This window comes from Dinoponera quadriceps, unplaced genomic scaffold, assembly GCF_001313825.1.
Source record: "Dinoponera quadriceps isolate SergipeBrazil2010 unplaced genomic scaffold, ASM131382v1 scaffold777, whole genome shotgun sequence".
NCBI lineage: Eukaryota > Metazoa > Arthropoda > Insecta > Hymenoptera > Formicidae > Dinoponera > Dinoponera quadriceps.
The window spans coordinates 507768-525673 of record NW_014555488.1 but is presented as its reverse complement, the minus strand read 5'-3'; positions in this window follow the sequence as shown (position 1 = coordinate 525673).

Genomic DNA, 17906 nt, shown 5'->3' with positions numbered 1-17906 from the left:
ACTTTTTTTCCGAACATGAAACGAAAAAAGTTAACTTGTTAACGTCATATTCATGTTTTTTTAAATCATCATTGGCTGAATCTAATGTTCACTTACATATTCAAGTACTCCTTTACATCTTCCTTTCTTTTCTTTCTTTCACGTCAGATGGAATAACTAATTGATTTACGAGCCGTATTTTCTTTTGACGTATGTTGTCGGACGTCATCACGTCTCACATTGGAGAAGCATAAGACGAGTTTCACGATACGATGTGCAACGCGTACGTATATCTCTGAAAATTGCATGCAAGCCGGAAGGCAATGCACGGCGCGACGATGCGAGAAAAAGACTCTTCCTCGTGTGATAACTTTCGAGCGCTGTCGGGAGTACACGACGAGCGGCAAACATGCGAGATCCCGGTGCACGCCTATCGACACGAATATGCTAATGATCTCGTGGCGGGTTAGTTATGCTAATTCCTACTATGATTCATCAGGACAAACATATGCCGCCTTGCATTTTATTCTGACCACCTGCGAAGGGTTAATTGTCGATGAATTATTAATTTAAGAACGACCCGCATATCGCGCTCGCACAGTGTACTTACGCTTTAATGAACGCGTCGGGTTGCCTCGTCTTGCAAACGCGTGCGAGCACACCTTCATTTTCATATAATGTTCGCATCACCTTGCGCATTACCAGGTGACGTACTTTCACCCGACGATTAACGCCGCGCGGAACCGAGCACATTGTTGCACATTGCTGGCTCGCCACGGTTAACGTTTCATGCAACTTTACCGCGCGACGTAAGACATTTACTATGAAACTTGAATTGATTATAGTATCATTTTTCATCATGATTGATACATAGCATCGATAGTGACTTTTATCGGTCACAATTTACGTTTAATAGGCAAATACAAAATAATTAATAAGAATGAATAATAGAGAATATTATTCATCTTTCTATTTAGTCATATTTCTAGGTATGTCAAATCATTTGTTATACAAGACGTTTGACGAAATTAGCGAGAATAAGAGAATACCCGAGTCAAAATATAGAATCCGACGTAGGTCGCGTGCGCGCGCGGTCATACACTCAGTATAATAAAACGTCGCAAAACATTTTTTTCGACGAGCTTTGCAACGCTTTCGATGTTCTATAGGAGAATTCGTTTTTCAGTAATTCTCATAAAATACATTTTCTTATTGGATACGAAGTGCATTGCGAAACTCATCGGAGAAGTGTTGCAGCCTTTACTGTGCCGACTGTACCGGTTGTAAATCTTCGAAGGACGCCTATCCCGTCGAGCGCGAAGTGTGGGCGCCCTTTTATCCCTCTCTTCTGCAAGAATGCCAATTAACAATTGCCAATTCGCAGGCGACGCGGCGTGAACGGGAGCTCGCGACGAAATCGTAAAACGGTACGTTACCGCGGTCTAACAAGGCGTGAAGGGTGAATTAGACGGTGACGTCACGGGTTACGGAAAACGCGTTCGTCGATCGGCAGTAGCTATCGTGCCGCGATGCACGGACAGAGAAAACAAAGAGAGAGGTAGACAGGGAGAGAGAGATGGAGAGAGGAAGGCGGCGGGTCTCCCTGCAGGCTCGTAAACTGGCGCAATGGCCCTGAGAAGAGGGGGCTCCGTCGGGGCCAAAAAGCGGACGGAGGTCGTCAATGTTGATGATGCGTGGATCACGATGTACTGACGGCTCCATCATAGCCCGCCGTAGCTGGTCTCTCTCCCTCCTTCCCTCTCTCTCCCCGCGCAGCTTTGTCTCCTCCTTTCCATTCTATGGGAAAATATACCACCTCCGTGCAGCCTATTCCATTTGCTTTATTGAAATAACGTCGAGGGCCCGACCGCTTCTGTCCTCGCGACAACGACGGCTGAGCGAGGGGCCGGATTTTATCGCGACGATTTTCGAAGATTTACCTTTGATGCGATCGTGTTCAGGCTTCGAGAGATCCTACGGACGTGAATTGCCCGCATGACGTGTATCGTCTCGTGTATTCTTGCGCATTTACGTATATGTCGAGTCGTTCGAAGTGCTTCGTGTATCGTCCGTGCCCGGGGATCATTCGCGAAATCAACGATGGTACTGCGAATTCGCGTGGAGAAAAATTGAAGCGTCACGCGGTTATCAGATGAGACTCGCGGAATGGAGCGTGCGCGCGACCATTTCCATACATACGTTATCTTCTTAGCATACTCTCTTAACGATCTTACGACAACGAGAACGGGTTCCGCTGCATCCTGATTAAGCCCGACGTAATTATAATGAACCTTGAGGTCTAACGGTTGTCCCTGGCAGGTCCATATTGCAAGAGATGCAGCGGCTGCTCGTACGCGACGTCGTCGTATTTTCAGAAGCGATGATGCCGGAAACCGGAGTCACACCCCGCCCCGCGAAATCAGCGGTTTAACGCGGTTGCAGTCAGAACTCGTTTCGTCCTAATAAGCGCGTTCAATATGAAGCTGTAAGAATTTATGCGTCGAATAATTTTGTTTCCTCTCAGACTGAGTGGTTAAAGCAACCGCGTGACAGTATTTACGCGACGCGATTTCGAGAAAAGTGGTAATGGGAGAAAACATGTTTGCGTCACAAACGTTGCATCGAGTTTTGTCGACAGTACAAAAGCGCGGGTTTCTCGTCGCGTTTCCCAGCGTTTCGGCAGAGTGAAAGGTCTTGCGAACAGTAGGAACGAAGTAGTGCCGGAGATCGATCCGATCGACGCGCGATTATCTGTAGGGTGGCGCGGAGGGGTGGCCGACTACTCGTCCTTCTCGCCCTCGCCGTATCCGAGTGTCGTCACATATTGACGCCTCCACTTTATTCAATTGCTCATCCGACACAAGGTCTCGACGACACTTTGGCCCGGCGTTCAAACATGTTTTTTCGCTTTGCTCATTTCCGGACCGAACGCCCGGCAGGCCGCGCGGTTCCGGACCGGCAGTAGAACGGTGCCTCGTCTACACGACGACGACAACGGGCTATTTAGTTCCCGATCACCCACCGGGACCGAAAACGTTCGGAAAAAAGCGGAGTGCAAAGGGAGAAAGAAGAGAGGAGAGAATGGGAAAGAGAGAGAGAAAGAGAGAAAGAGAAAAAGGATGTCGATCCCCCTGAAGGCAGGGTTCGCGCCAGCGTGGAGCGGGTAATTTTTTCCTCATCAGGCGATGCTCTGGGAATTTCATTGGTAATTAAAAGTCACCGGCCTGTGTGATTGGAATTAATGGTCAAATGGTCAATCTGCCCGGAGGGAAGAAAAACTCAGCTATAAAATCGCCGTCGTCGCCGTCATTGCCGCTCTCCGATTCGCTCGATTTCGCGTATAGAGGGACGTATCAGCCTCTACCGACATTCCGTACCCCACGGTTGTTTTATTATTTTCAAACCCTTCGCTCTTTTTGCAACGATTTACAAAATGACAACAATTTTTCATCGCGCGTTCCGTATGGTATTCGAGTCTCGGTATTAGCTTGTGAGAAATTATTTGTATCGTTCGTAACAATTTTCCATCTCGTTTAATAAACAAAACAATTGATTAAATTACAATAACAATCATATCGTAATACAACGTAAATCGCAAAATCCGACAGCAGATGCTTCGGCTACGAAACAATGTTTTATTGCAATAAATGTGTCTGAAATTCAATATTTTATTTATGATTCCTTTTATCTCGAAGGAAACATATACGTTGATACTATATGTTCTTATTACTTACAAGATACGGTATCGGCGCTCAAGCACCGCTGATTGCTACACCGACCATAAAGCCCGGTCGTCGTCAACAACGGAAGGCTTTCGACGCGCCTATCCGTCTACATGAAAACCTCTGTACACAGAGGGACGAGGAGAAGGAATTCTTTCGCAACGCTTTTCCAACCCCTTGACATTTTCTCGCGGTGGCTGGCATGGTCGAGCGGTTGGACGAGGGGTCGCTCCGGCGTCTATCTGTCATTACGGGAGATTTGTGCTCGTTCGAACTGAAGCTCGACCTTCTGGGCCACGTTACGGTTATGGAGTTCTCTTTCTCTCTCTCTCTCTCTCTCTCTCTCTCTCTCACTCATTCTGTTTTCTCCGTGCGCACAGCTTTGCACTACCGCCACCGATCCCTCGTTCGAGCCCGAGCGGCGGAGGGTGGCGTAATCGTCGACGGGCGTATATAACAATCTCGAAAGTATAACCCGATGGTAGGTACGGAGGCATAAACGCTGCGAGGCGAGGCCCGGAAATGGTGAAAGTAAAGTAGAGACGATATCGAGGAAGCTAGGAAGAAGCGCGATCGCGGTCGTAAGTGCCGCTCGGCGAGCGCTCGAGACCATATGGAATTGTTTATGAACCATGCAGCTTTATTCTCCTTTTCCTTTCTCCCTTTGCCGCCCCTCGACCCGATGCTTTCGGTCGCTCTGTCCTCGTCGCTTTTCCGGAATTCCGTTGATGCGTGACGCACGACTTGACTCGGAGGAGAGGCACTTCCACGTTAGATGGCGGATTTTCCAATAGCATGAGCAGCAACGTACGGCTCTCGCGATAAGCGTTCGTCGCGATATTACGTATATGGAACGTCGTGATCCGGTTTATCGTTACTAAATCTATTGCCGACAGCGAAAGAGGCCAAAATGATGGGGTTAGATTAACCGCCTCGTTTTACTATCACGGTCCCAATGAACCCAATTGAACCCAATTTTAGTCCTCGAGTTTCTCTTTTTAAGTAATTCCAATTATTTGCCAAGGATTGGTATTTCATGATTTTTTACTCTTTCTCAGAGATCTTCCGAAGAGAACTAAAATTTGACTCTTTAACTCGACGCTTTCATCCTCGGGATATTCGGAAAAATTAAATCGCGATGAAAGTACAACGAATGATTTTTTGTCGTTCCTCCACGTCTCTCGCGGAAATGTTGGAAACGTGACGCGAATGATTTCGGATCTCGTTATCATAATTCTGAATATGAAATCACGAGCCACTGCGATCGGTAAACGCACGACGGCGGCACGATCTGACAGAGATCTCCGGTGGCGTGGAACTTGGTTATAATTTATGAGGGTTTATAACGACTTTGAAGGATGATAGGCGGAGCCGTAACAAGGTCACTCGACATAATTATATTTGGAAGGGATTTTCCACTTCGGATGAAACGAGATGCCCGAAGACGAGGAAAAGTGGGTAACTCACTTTTCTCGTCGGAATAAAGTGAGTTCGACTTCGAGAGGGTCGGCGGGCGGGGTAGGGCAAGCGCGTAATATTGATGGACAGTGACTCCGCTGTTATCGGCCCGACCGGATAGTTTATCATCCGGGAACGAGCGCATTACGCGTCGATTAATCTTCGATATTTATATTAGGTCTTCATTAAATAAAATATTCTATCGACGCGAAGGGGATCGAGAGTGCCACTCGATGTCGTTCTTCTCTCGGCAAAGTTTATCGTCGAGCGGGAAGTGGCGGCAGAAGGAGGAGGGGAGTAAAGAAGGAAGGAAAATTCTCCGTTATCAAAGCTGCCACGTTTTCCTAAACTTAGATTTATGTCATGTTTTTCCGCGGTTTCCTGCGACATACCTCTGCCTCGAAGAATATTTTATGAGCTCCCTTATATCCATGAAAAAAAAATGCATTACTTTGCTGCGATAGATAAAATGATCACGAGGATACATTATGAGAAGTGATGAAAAAACGTTGGCCTTACGATGTAAAAAATAGAGACGTTAGAGAATATTTAAATATTGATCGAGAGCGGTCGTCTAACCGCAGCCGTTTAAGACGAAAATTCACTTCTCCGAGATTGCACTGAACGTTATACCGCGTATCTAAATAAGTTAATCTCGTACCCCGTTATACGCGTTTCTCGTCCGCGCGCACGATATCGATTCCTTTCCCCGACGGAAATTTCAAGTATGCCATCTCGGAGCACTATGCGCGATAAAATCTGCCGGAACGAAGAAAACGGCAGCTACCTTTTCTCGGAGCACTCGTACGGGGACTTTATTCCGTCGGGGCGAGGGAAGCAGAGGGGTTGCGATAAGCGTTATCAATAAAGTACACATACGCGAAAGTCGGACTCTCGCGAGAGCGGGCGCGTCCCAATTTCCGCGAGCGGGGAGGCGGCGACCGCGCTCTAGCTTTTTCGAAAAATGCTTCCCGGACACGGGACTCTGCGAAGCGAATATATATGTCCCATTGATATGCAAACTAAGTTCTGGATCGTAAAGTTCGCGTAATATCGCGGGGTCTTTCTGCGATCCCCCCGCTCTTGTCTCCCGCCCCCTCCCGCCGCTCGTTTTCCGCTCAACGTCTACGCGGCTACCGGGTGATCGTTCGGCGCGATTTTATCCCACATTATCCTGAACGATACGCCAGTTTAAACTTTAACTCGGCCATAATCACGGCGTAAAGGCGAAATACAAATGCGCTCCTCCGGGCGGTTGCTCGCCGCGCCGGAAAACCGATACTCCGCCTTGGGCGATGGGGAGCGGAGGGGAGGAAAGAGAGTGCTTTATACGACGCGCTTCTCGCGAATCGTTAACGAGAGGGACACTTAAAGTCAACCTTCGCGCGCGCACTAAATAGGACCGCGGGGGCTTCGCTCTGTATTCTTGGCGCACAATCGGCGCTAAACGCGCTCGTTCGATCCCCATCTCGAGTGCTGACGTTTAAAGCCGTTGGCGATCTTTACTCTGGACAAATAATACCCGGAATTAAGCGGTCGTACTTAGCGTTAAATGTGGCGCTAAGTAAAGGCGATAATGCTTAAGACTATCGCAAACACGTCCGCGACGAAATTCCCAGTTGCTCAAATATAAATGCAATCATGTCCGAATAATCATGTTTACAGAATATTCAACGTTACACATAATACGTAGTAGCTATGTATTACATAGAAAAATAATTAACTCCCATAGGTAAAAATTAACTGTCCATATAATGTAACTGAAATTTATTCAGTTTAGCTAATTCTTTTTATCTCTGTATCTAGTTTTTAACTGTGGGATCCAAATTTCCGGTAAATAAATTTCAATGGTATTATGTGGACAGCTAATTCCTTCTTTCCGTGTATTTACAATTTATATGCTTTCTTAATTTTATACAATTTCTGAATGTTTCTCAGTCCTCTTTTGCGATGCTTACATCTTCTATACTTTTCGCAATTTCTCTGTGTGTCCCACCTTCTTCCACATCTTTAGATGACAGCGACGCGCGTCGACTTATTTCGCAGGATCCCTTAAAACCGGCCGCGCGAGGGAATTCTGCTCGCGATTTTCGCGGCTGAATTAGCGAATGCGCGCCGATCGCGCGTAACAACGGTCGCCCGTTGCTGTGACGCGGAGATAATGCTAACGACGATCGTAATAAGGCGATTTTACTGTCCGGCGACGCGCCGGACAGAGGAGAGAGTCGCCTTCTTTTTCCCGGCCCGGCCTCGACGAGACAGGCGGTCTATGCGCGCGCGAGAACGTTCCATTTGCTTCCGCGTTATTTATTTATCCTCTCACGTTAATGCACGCGCGATCTCGTGTTACGCTGTTACAACAATATTGGAGTGCATGATAAATATGGGCGTTGTAAAACCGCATGATAAAATGGACAGCCGCGATCGTCGACACGCGCGGTCTGGTGTGCGTGTTTCAGGATCTCACCTTCAGGTAGTTGAGTTTATTTAAGGATACAACTATCTCCACCATTACCTCAGCTTGTTATCAATGCAGCGCATACACTTGGCACGTTATTGATGGTATAATGGTACGGTGAGTGAAACGCATAATTTAACCCACTCCTCTCTCTCTCTCTCTCTCTCTCTCTCTTTCCTTCTCCTCCCCCTGGTACCGGTGAGCGCGACGCGTATCGCACGCCAATTTATAATAATTCTTTCTACGAAGTAGTTTCGGAATTTCGCTCGCTTTAAATATCAGCGCGCCGAGTTTGGAATTTAGTTAACACGCGGTGCTCCGTAGCGACATCGCGCGAATGTGAGAATAGGTGTTCCAGCACTTGGAACACGAGAGAAAGGAGTCATTAAGGAAGAAGAGGAAAGATAGGGATTCGGACGTTCTAAATTAATTTAATTTCGCGCTGAATGAGTCAATGGATAAGTCGAGAAGCGCTCCATATTCCCCGAACGAGATTTCTTTTTAGTGACTACCTTTGTGTGCCATTCTCACCATTCCCATGCAAATGAACGAGATCGTGCCACCGGCGACGGTGATATCTAGCGCGTCTCTACCTGAGAAAAGATACACTGAGCGAGAACGTTGAAGAAACCACGCAAACGATCCACGGCCGCGATCGCGTGACCCCCGACCCCGGAGAAAAGAGTTAACCCCAGCCGCACAACTAGTCCTGAAAATTGGGGTAGCCTCGTCGCCGTTTGCTCGCGAATTTATTCGCCATCGAGCCTAAGGTGCGGAGAGATACAGAGAGAATGGGATAAAAGAGGAGGCAAACAGCCCGGTTGCGGCGTCGAGGAAGAGGTGGAGGAGAGGAAGCGACGGAGAAGAGAGAAGCTGCTTTGCATATCGACGAATTTACGAGCCGGCCGAACCCGTCGTGTCACTGTCGCCCGGAGGGAAGTTCCAACCCCCGAATGGTGGTTTATGATATCGACGAAAAGTCGTGTCTCTCTTTTTCTTTCCGTCTTTTTCCCTCCACTTCTCTCGTTCTCTCGACGCGATCTTCCTCTTCGGAGCGCGGCCAATCAGCGCTCTCGTTGCGATTGTCCCTCTCTCTTTCTCTCTCTCTATTCTCTCGCTCCCTCGTTCTCCCCTTCGACCCCTCCACTGGTCTCATATCGACGAATTTATCGTCGACCGCTCAGTCCATTGTAACAAAGATTGTTTATGATATTGACTCTTCCTTTTATGTTAATCCCATGTCCGAATGGTTCTGGTCGACGTGGCGCGACGAGTACGCGCGTTTTGCATTCGGACGCGCACACGCCACCGAACGCAGAGAGGTGAGAGAGAGAGAGATGTCGTGCGAACACGTGTGCGTCGGGTCGTACGTGACGCGCGGCTTCTGCCGAGGGCGGGCGAGGGGAAAACTCTATCGACGAATTTACGAGGAAACGGACGCGAAACGTCCCCGAGACTCACGGTGTTCCGGCAGCGTTATGTCATCGCTATGCTAATTGGGCGCAATTAGCATAGGAAGTATCGGCAAACTAGCGCGACGCCGCGCGGTGACGCACGACGGCAGGGGCGAGAGAAGCGATATTTGTCGTGACATCGACCACAATTAGGTCCTGCGGCGAAAAGGCCCCTTTCTCTCCTCTCTAACCATTATCTCTTTCTCATTGTCGCCCGGTGAGTAACGGCGAGCGACCGCGAAAAAAAGAAAAGGGAAAAAAAGGGAGAAACGATAACGCCGCGTTAGCCACATATCTTCCGCGATGTAACGTCGAGTGCCATCGATGTAACGTACGAGAGCCGCAAAAAGATCCGACACCTGGTAGTGGAACGATCCAAGGAGAAAGAAGAGATCTCTCTCTTTCTCTCTCTCTCTCAATCGTTGTCGTGTCACACGCTGCGTCAAATTATCATTTTGTCTGAGAACTCAGTTATGAACTGTTCGACGATACGAGGGTTCGACGCACGATTGCAGAGCTGAGATGAAAAAAGAAACCAGAGGGATCAACGACCGTGCCGTCGTTATTTCGGGAGAAATGCAAGCCGATCTGATTCGTTCTTCATCAATTAGTCGCGTCGTGTACTTTTCATATTGCTAAAAGCTATAAATAAAACTAAAAAGAACAAACCTATTGTCTTACGGCTCGCAAAGACACGCAACCGTGATCATGTCGCGCGAAGATCATGTACAATATTTTATGCCGGATTGCTGACGCCCGGTATAAATTGCCATCTTCGGGGCGCGATGTCTTTGTGCCCGGCGCAATCAGAAACAAGATCGACGCTCGTCAAGAGGATTTGGGGTCGGCGCCATTAGGCAGCTCCCTCACCTCCGCCCGCCGGCCGTTCGCGTAATTGGCAGAGATAATTAGCATGGCAAGTGGCGCGATAGCACGTCACATTCAGTCGTGCGCGCATTCGGCGCCTCCGTCTACTCGTCGCGGGGGCGTACGCACGAAATCAGACATTCGTATGTAAACTTTCGGCGTTCCGCCGCGTACCCCTCCGAGCTCTTTCTATTCCGCCGATGGTTCCGCGCGCGTTCGCGCCAGTGTTGACCAACTCGCGGACCGTGCCGGATAACTCGGACTCGTAATAGTGATTAGCTAATGGAGATGGCGTGTACCGTCCGCGAGGAACTTTTATTTCCTACGCTATTCGCGAAGTTCCGTTGCGACACGCTCGGGGGAATTAATTTAATTTAAAATACTACGACTTTCTAGATAAATCTCGCCAAATAAATACGTTTACGTAGATTCAATATTGATATACGACGACGATTAGATTTTTTAAGAGGATTAGATCTGGAGTCGTATTGAAAATAAGTGAAGAGCGGCCATCTTTGCTTTAGATTACTCCGGTCGCCGATTCGCCGACGGATCCCAAAACGACCGCGGTGATTTCCTCTCGTGATCCGTGTGCTGAGAGAATCTCTAAATTAAAACCTTTCCCAGTCGCTCGGCGCGCTTCGCTTCTCAGTTTTTCGGAGGAAAAGTTGCACACCACTGGCACGGTAGATCGCGGAGTCCCCGATGGCGGCCGTCGAGGGACGTTTCGAGTGGTTTATGGGGTATATAGATGCGCGGTCCGCACTACGGGGCCAACATAGATTGCACCGCGGAATATAGATGGGAGAATAACTCCTCTCTCCGGGAAAAGCGGCGAGAGAGATACGGAGAGGATGGTCGGTCGCCGCAGANAAAAGGGGGGGGGGGGGGGGGGGGGGAGCTGTGATTCGACACGGCCCGTTTCTGGTCTGCGGGTGCGTTTAGTTAAGTCATTCGCGGGGATTATGAATCCGCCACGGGTCGTGATCCCGACCGTGCTGCCGTTCCTCCTGCCGACGTAACGGTGGAACGTCTTTTTGCCATGACGAAAACAAAGGGTCACCGTCGTAGCCGTTGTTGCATCGTGAAGAACAACCGGCACGACGATCGTCGTAGTGAGAGGCGCATCGGCTCGGAAGATAATCGCTGCGGTTGATGAGCGATTTAGATGGCATCTCATTACGAGAGGAGAACTCGCCTTCGGCTCATCTACCGGCGACGAGTCCGCGAATAATTAAAAGTCTCGAAGCAATCTAACGCGGGAACTTCTTCTCCGAGGGCGGCGATGCTGCAGCGCGCCGGGAATTCATTCGGCGCAATTGCGTGCGACACGATTAACGCGTCGATGATTCTTCCTCCGTCTTCTCCGTGGTCTCAGCTCAAGTCAAGTCAATGTAGCGAGCAGAGATACTACGTGTACATTATTTGTCATCTTCATCTCGAAGATTGTCTCGAACGACTATCGTCATTAAACTGTAGATTGTTCGTGAAGTAAATTGAATTCGCGAGTAGTCGGATATTAGAAGCGATAATTCCGCTGATTGGATCGGACGGGCGTCGTCGTGCGACGATGATTATTCCGCTCTCGCGACGTGTGTAATTTATGTATTTCATCATGCGCGCGTAAGAAATGCAGTGCAATTAACGTCGCGGCGCGCGCTGCAGACGATAAACTTCCTCCCCTCGCGATATTTGCTTTTATGACCGCGTATTATTTTCGCGAATGTGTTTCCGACTTTTTCAACGCCGCCGCTCGTCGCGTAATTTTAAACCCGCGCGCGGACGCAGCCGCGGAATACATCTCGCGCTCTGACACCCTGCAAAATTAAAAATTAAAATTTCATCGTTTACAAGAGAGAGCTGCAAAAGGTACTCGCGCCACTTTTTTCGCGGAACCGGCCCCCGGTGTTGGTTACACGTCATGGGGAATTAAGGGGAAACGAAAATATTACATGAAGTGTTGCCGGAGAATATTACCGGCGAGAATTACATCGCGAAGCACGCCGAATATAAACACGCGGCTTCTCGCGTTCGAAAAGAGAAAGAAAAAAGTTATGCACTTTAACGTACATACGTGTGGGCACGCACGTGTAATATTTAACGACGCGCCGTTGCGCATAAATTGCGAGCGACTTTTCATCGTCTGACGTAAAACAGCACGGTTGAGGGGACGCAGAAAAACGTATTTCCGAAACGACATCACGAGTTCACGCACTTGCGCCAATCGCTCTCCGTTGGTCTCTTCGCTACTGCTGTCTTTTGGCGGGATTTTCTGACCGAACCGAATCCAATTTCTCCTGATCGCCATTCGGCGGGAGTCCAAACGACTCCGTAATTCGCGGGAAACGCGGCAGAATTGAAAAATCGCGATCGACGATATGAGTCGTCATCGTCGTCGCTGTCAACTCTCGCGCGCCGAACGCGCGAAACGAGGTCGCCGGCCGCACGCCCGGGCTTCGTCCGCGTGAATAAGCGCGACAAAGTGTAACTGAAAAATGAAATCTGTGTATAAAAGCGGCTCACCGACGTGCCATATTCGTGCGCGCGCGCGCGTTCGCCTTGATGGACGGACGGCGCGGCGCGACCGCTCCGGTTACACGCGGGACACTTAACGGGGAAGCACCGGGCGGGAATAGCGGGCGTTTCAGCTGCGAAACGCGCCGGTATGCGGCAGCATGCGCGTTACATTGACTGATTGAGTGGCATTGAATTGAATCGAGGGTGGACGCTGCGGGGCAACCGGGGACGAGAAGGGAGATAGAGAGAGAGAGGGGGGCTGGCAAATGCCTGCCGGTTGCAGTATTGCATCGTGCTGCGCGCGGCCGAATCGCGCGCGTCACTCACTCTAGCGTCACGCTCGCGCCCCCTTTCTGTCCTCTCTCGCTCTCTCTATCTCTCTCTTCCTCTCTTTTTTTTTTCGCTGTTGACGCGTGTGTGCAAACGCGCACACGGGGACCTGGCAACGCAATTACACCTGAGTAATAGCGCGTGCGAGCGAGGGAGATAGGGAGACAGTGCGAGGAGAGCTCGCGGTTACAACGGCCGGTCGCGCGCTCCCGATTTGCGCGCGAAACTCGCGTGTGTGCAGGGTCGCAGCGACGAACACACGGCGGATTTACGCTTGCCCGGAACGGGTTGTAAAAACGTTACGAGATATTAAACGGGAGATTGCTCTTCGCGAGCAGAGCTCATCGTCCGTATAAGCGCGGGAAATCGTGCTGAAAAAACTCCATTGCTGACGAAGAGAGAGAGAGAGAGAGAAAGACGCGACGAAGGGAAACGTCTCGTTAAAGAATCGCACGATTTTTTTATTTCTGTAAATTTGTATCAAGTGTGTAAATTCGGTTCGCGACGTTCGTGAGGAAAGATATGACGATTGGGGAGTAATCGGCACAACCGGGATCTCGTTCACTCGCGATTCGCATGTGGGGTGCATCATCACCGCTTGATTCTCGCAGGGAAAGCAGGATGTGAACAGAGAGGTGGAATCATGTGTGATTTAAACATGAATATGCATTCTGTTTGATTGAAAACGAAGAAAGGAGACAAAAATCATATGGGACAATTAGCAAGAATATATTTTTTAAATATATAACAATAAACAAACGTGTTTTGTGCAGGCTTATGATTGATTCTTACACAGTAAAAATATCTCATCAAAATCGGTGTTCTTGTGTTAAATTTTCAACATACCCGTGTGCTAATTTAACACACCACGTTTATGTTACCTCGATATTTTATCGGGCCGACATATGTTAAAATAACATATTTTATATAATTCTATGTTGATTTTTGACATGATATTTGTGCTCCTTTTCAACATATTCACCCTGTGTTAACACCAAAATCTATACGAAACGTGTGGAATTTAACACTACATCTTTTACTGTGTGTACCCTTCCTTGCGACGGTTAAGAGCTCGCGGATAAGCGCGAACGGATGCGTCCCTGCATATGCGCATACCGTTCACGGCGGGCGCGAGGGGGTCTCTTCGACCGGCCTTCCAATCCATCTGTAAACTGTCCACTTTGATGGCGCGACAATCACACCCCGTTGTAACGAAGCATCGCGCACCGGACCCGGCATTGTCTCGTTTGCGAGGAAATTGTAGTACCTGACCGGTCAAATTTATCGGGCCGCTCCGCGCGCTCTACCGAAAATAAAGATCACTCGGCGTTGATTGTACCCGCGCGAAGTAATCGAGGCGACGGAGATGCGACGTCGCACACGTTTCCCCCGTTCCTCGCCCGAGGCTCCCTTCGACACCGCCCTGTCCATTTTTTTCCTCCCGGTTCTCCGTTCATCTCGCGGCTCACCGATTCATGCACCGCGATAAGCGCCGCTCGATTCGCGAATCACGTCCCGCCGCATCATCGACGAGGAAATAAATTCAGGCGCGTTGTTATTCTCATTTCCGATAATTAGGACGGCCCTCGAAAATCGGAACGCGCTCGTAGTCGAGCCGATCGACGGTGGAGTTGTGGCCGTCGGCCCCGTTATTCCACAGGGGTCGTCGTGCGCGCCGGGGCTCATTTAATTAAAGAGAGAATTAACGCGAGAGCACATCGCTCCGCTTTCAGATGAAAAGCGGAAATAAACGATATCGTCGTTGATTGTGCGAGCACCGCGGCGTCGGCGGCGTCGGCCCGGTAATCGCGTCGGGATTCCTAACGAACGGAAAAACAACATTTACTGATCGACTGTCCGTCACGGCGTCCTCTCTATTTTAATGAAGTCTGGAATATAACTATAATTTCGGCCGGCCATCAATTTCGTCTCCGGCACAAAGAGACGCGGGCGCGCAGGTGTGCCTGGTCGCGTCGCCATAATGTGACGGACACGCGGCGGAAACGGGGCGAGATCGGTAAATCAGAATGATCGATATACGGGCGATCGGACACGGATAGGATTATGGGAGACGCGATTTGTTCGGCAAATTATACCGGCAATCACCGACTGTCCCGCTTAATCGAGTCGTTATGCCTTCCTATATAGAACGCTGAAAGCCAATAAAATCACGGCCGTTCGTCCCGCGGATATATTTATATCAGGACGCGCGCGGGAGAGCGGAGGTGGCCGGAGGCAGGAGAAGAGCGCGATAAAACGACCGCCAGACACGTCGGTGAATAAAAATATTTTTTTTTTTTTAATTGTTATGCTCCGCGGTACCGAATGGGATGCGCGAGTGGTCGGCGATGGCGCGCGGAGAGGAGCGGAAGGATCGTTCGGAGCTGCGCGAGACGTTTTTAAAGCGCTTTTAATAGCGAAACGAGAGCGTTTAAAATTGTTTTACGGCATGAGCTGTATCGACACATCGCGGTGCCGCGTTTATTTTCTAATGCGCCGCGCAATATTATGCATCGCACAACCAACTTTTTGAACGCCTACCCGATGTATCTCGTGTACCTGAAGACGAGATGTCTTGGAAGTCTGAAATGCGGATTCTCGAGCTATTAGTTTACTTCCGAGTCGCTCAATATGTCGAGAAGTCGCGGGGACGAGCCTTTCCCTCAGCGATACAAGTTTTTCTTTCGTAACGGGGGAAGAGGACGTGTATGTATGTGAGAGAAAGAAGGAGAGAGAGAGAGAGAGAGAATTAGTACATTAAGGGTGATGACGAGTTGGCGATGAGGCAGTGCGTGAGAGAGAGAGAGACTTTTTGCAATTGGAGCAACAAGTGTCGTATTCCTCTTATTTTCGCGTCGCGCATAAGAATACGCACGCACAGCCGGCTACATACAGAGGCTAGTTGAAATTTAGTGGGCAGTAAAACTTTCGGCGTATATCTCGCAAAGTGGCGGCATCCATCTTGGAAATGGCCCGTACGGCACTCCGTTGCCGCCGCGGCGGGGAAATGCAAATTGTCGAATATTTATACGCGACCGTCCACGGGAATGATTTGCATGGCGGCATCGAGACCCTCGACCACTCCCCCGCCGCCATCCGCGCCGTTTCTACTTCTTTCTGCTCCCGAATGCAAAGTGGAAGCCAATCAGATCGGGTATATCCTTTCGCTTTGCTCCTCTCTGCGCGGCTATATCGCCCCTCTCGAGAAATTCGCGAAAGTGGAAACGCACGATTGTACCATAAGATCGTATTCGTGTCGTCCGAAGAGAGAGAGAGAGAGCCACGGAAGCATCTGCGCTTCTATCGATGCGATCGCGAAAGGTTTCCTTCCATTCCGGGCATCCGTTCCGTTTCCGGCGCTCTATGACGGATAGTTTGCATGTTAAATTCCGCATTCGATAATGCTGATCCAATCATTCTATCTTTGCGCGAAGGATAATCAAATAATTCAGTAGTGATCAGGCAGTAGAAAGTCGAACCACTATTATTCATCCCAAATTCGAGAATTAGCCGCTTTCGGCGACTCTCTCTAATTCGATAACACTTGAAAGCGCTTCGTTATCGCGACAGAGACGCGGATATTTCAACAACGCGCGACATATCTCGCGAAACGTTGCATAAACAGCGCAGATAGAAGCCGTTCTGCGACCATCCGAGCGGCGTTTCATGGAGAAGGCACCGCGATGTTCAGATTTATTTTTCGCGAGCTCTGACGCCTCCGGGGCGTCTTATCAGGCCGGCATTTTCGGCAGACAGTCTGGCGCGTCGATTTCGCAATGGCACGGGCCACACAAGGGATACGCTCGTCTTCGCAATATCTAATTTAATAAAGCAACGCGTGTGCCGCGACAGAAGGGCAAACGGACGAGATAGCGGTGCGAGTGCAACAGTTGCGGGATAGGTAGGTGGATAGGTACGTGTGACCCTACGAGACTCGCCAAGTCGCGCGACGGGAACAACACACCGGCGAATTTACGCGCGGCTTTTCCATTTTTCCGCGGCGCTATTTCCGCCGCAATATCGCGCGTGCACACGCGCCTCTCTCATGCATTATGCGCGCTCGCGACAGATGTAACAGTCACGATAGCGCGCGTTATGCGAGCGACAGATGTAGCAGTCTGTTGCGCTGCTCGCAGGTCGAGACTCGCGTTTTTCATGCGGGATCGCTGGTGGTGGTCTCTGTCTCTCTCTCCTTTACTCGGCGAAGGCGTCCTCTTGGAGCTTTCCGTACGACTCAAGTGTAATCGCATCCAATGAGAGAAAGATAAGGCCGCGTGAAATTTTTCTCTCGACAATCCGAGAAATCTCCGCGAAATGTAATGTGATTTCGAAAAGGCGAGTTTATTCCTTGTAATTAAGGCGAACACTGCATCGAACGTTATACACATCCGACTGTTTTATAATTAATATACGAGCGGAGATCGGAAATTACGAGATTCACCTTCTAACGTGGCAAGCACACGCGAGATCCGTATATTTCGCCAAGCTTAATTAAGCTCATGTCCGATGAAGCGCACGCGAGTCCGCGACTCCGCATACCCGAGAACATCCGAGAGTCCTACGCTGTCGGGTCCGGCAAAGTAAGCCAGTTTAGGAGCTGCAGAGAAATCGATAGACCGCATTACCCCGTAGTAGAGTCCGCTTCAAAGCTTAAAGTGAGCTTCACGGATATTTGCATTGGCTCACGAGATGACGTGCATCGGCTGGCGCAAACATGTTTGCATTTGCAATCGTACCGTATGTCGCGCTATGCACCTAGATACACACACCGAGAGAGTGAAGAGAGGAGAGGAGAAGCGTCTACATGCGTGTACACTCACCGTACACACGCACATGCTATATAGTATTCCGGGCATTATAGAGACGGCACAATGCACACATTGGTGGTATACTATATAGCTATATACATATGCTATATACACTTATAGGTATGTGAATATACGTTTAAATAAATATATATATATATATATATATGTGTGTGTGTGCGTGTGTGTGGACATTACATGTGTATATATCTCCGCTGTACATATGCGTACACGTGGCCGTACGTGTATGCAAGGGTTGCACGTACGGAGACCGCCGTACGTGTCTGTCGTTGTATATGCATAACGATTATATGCC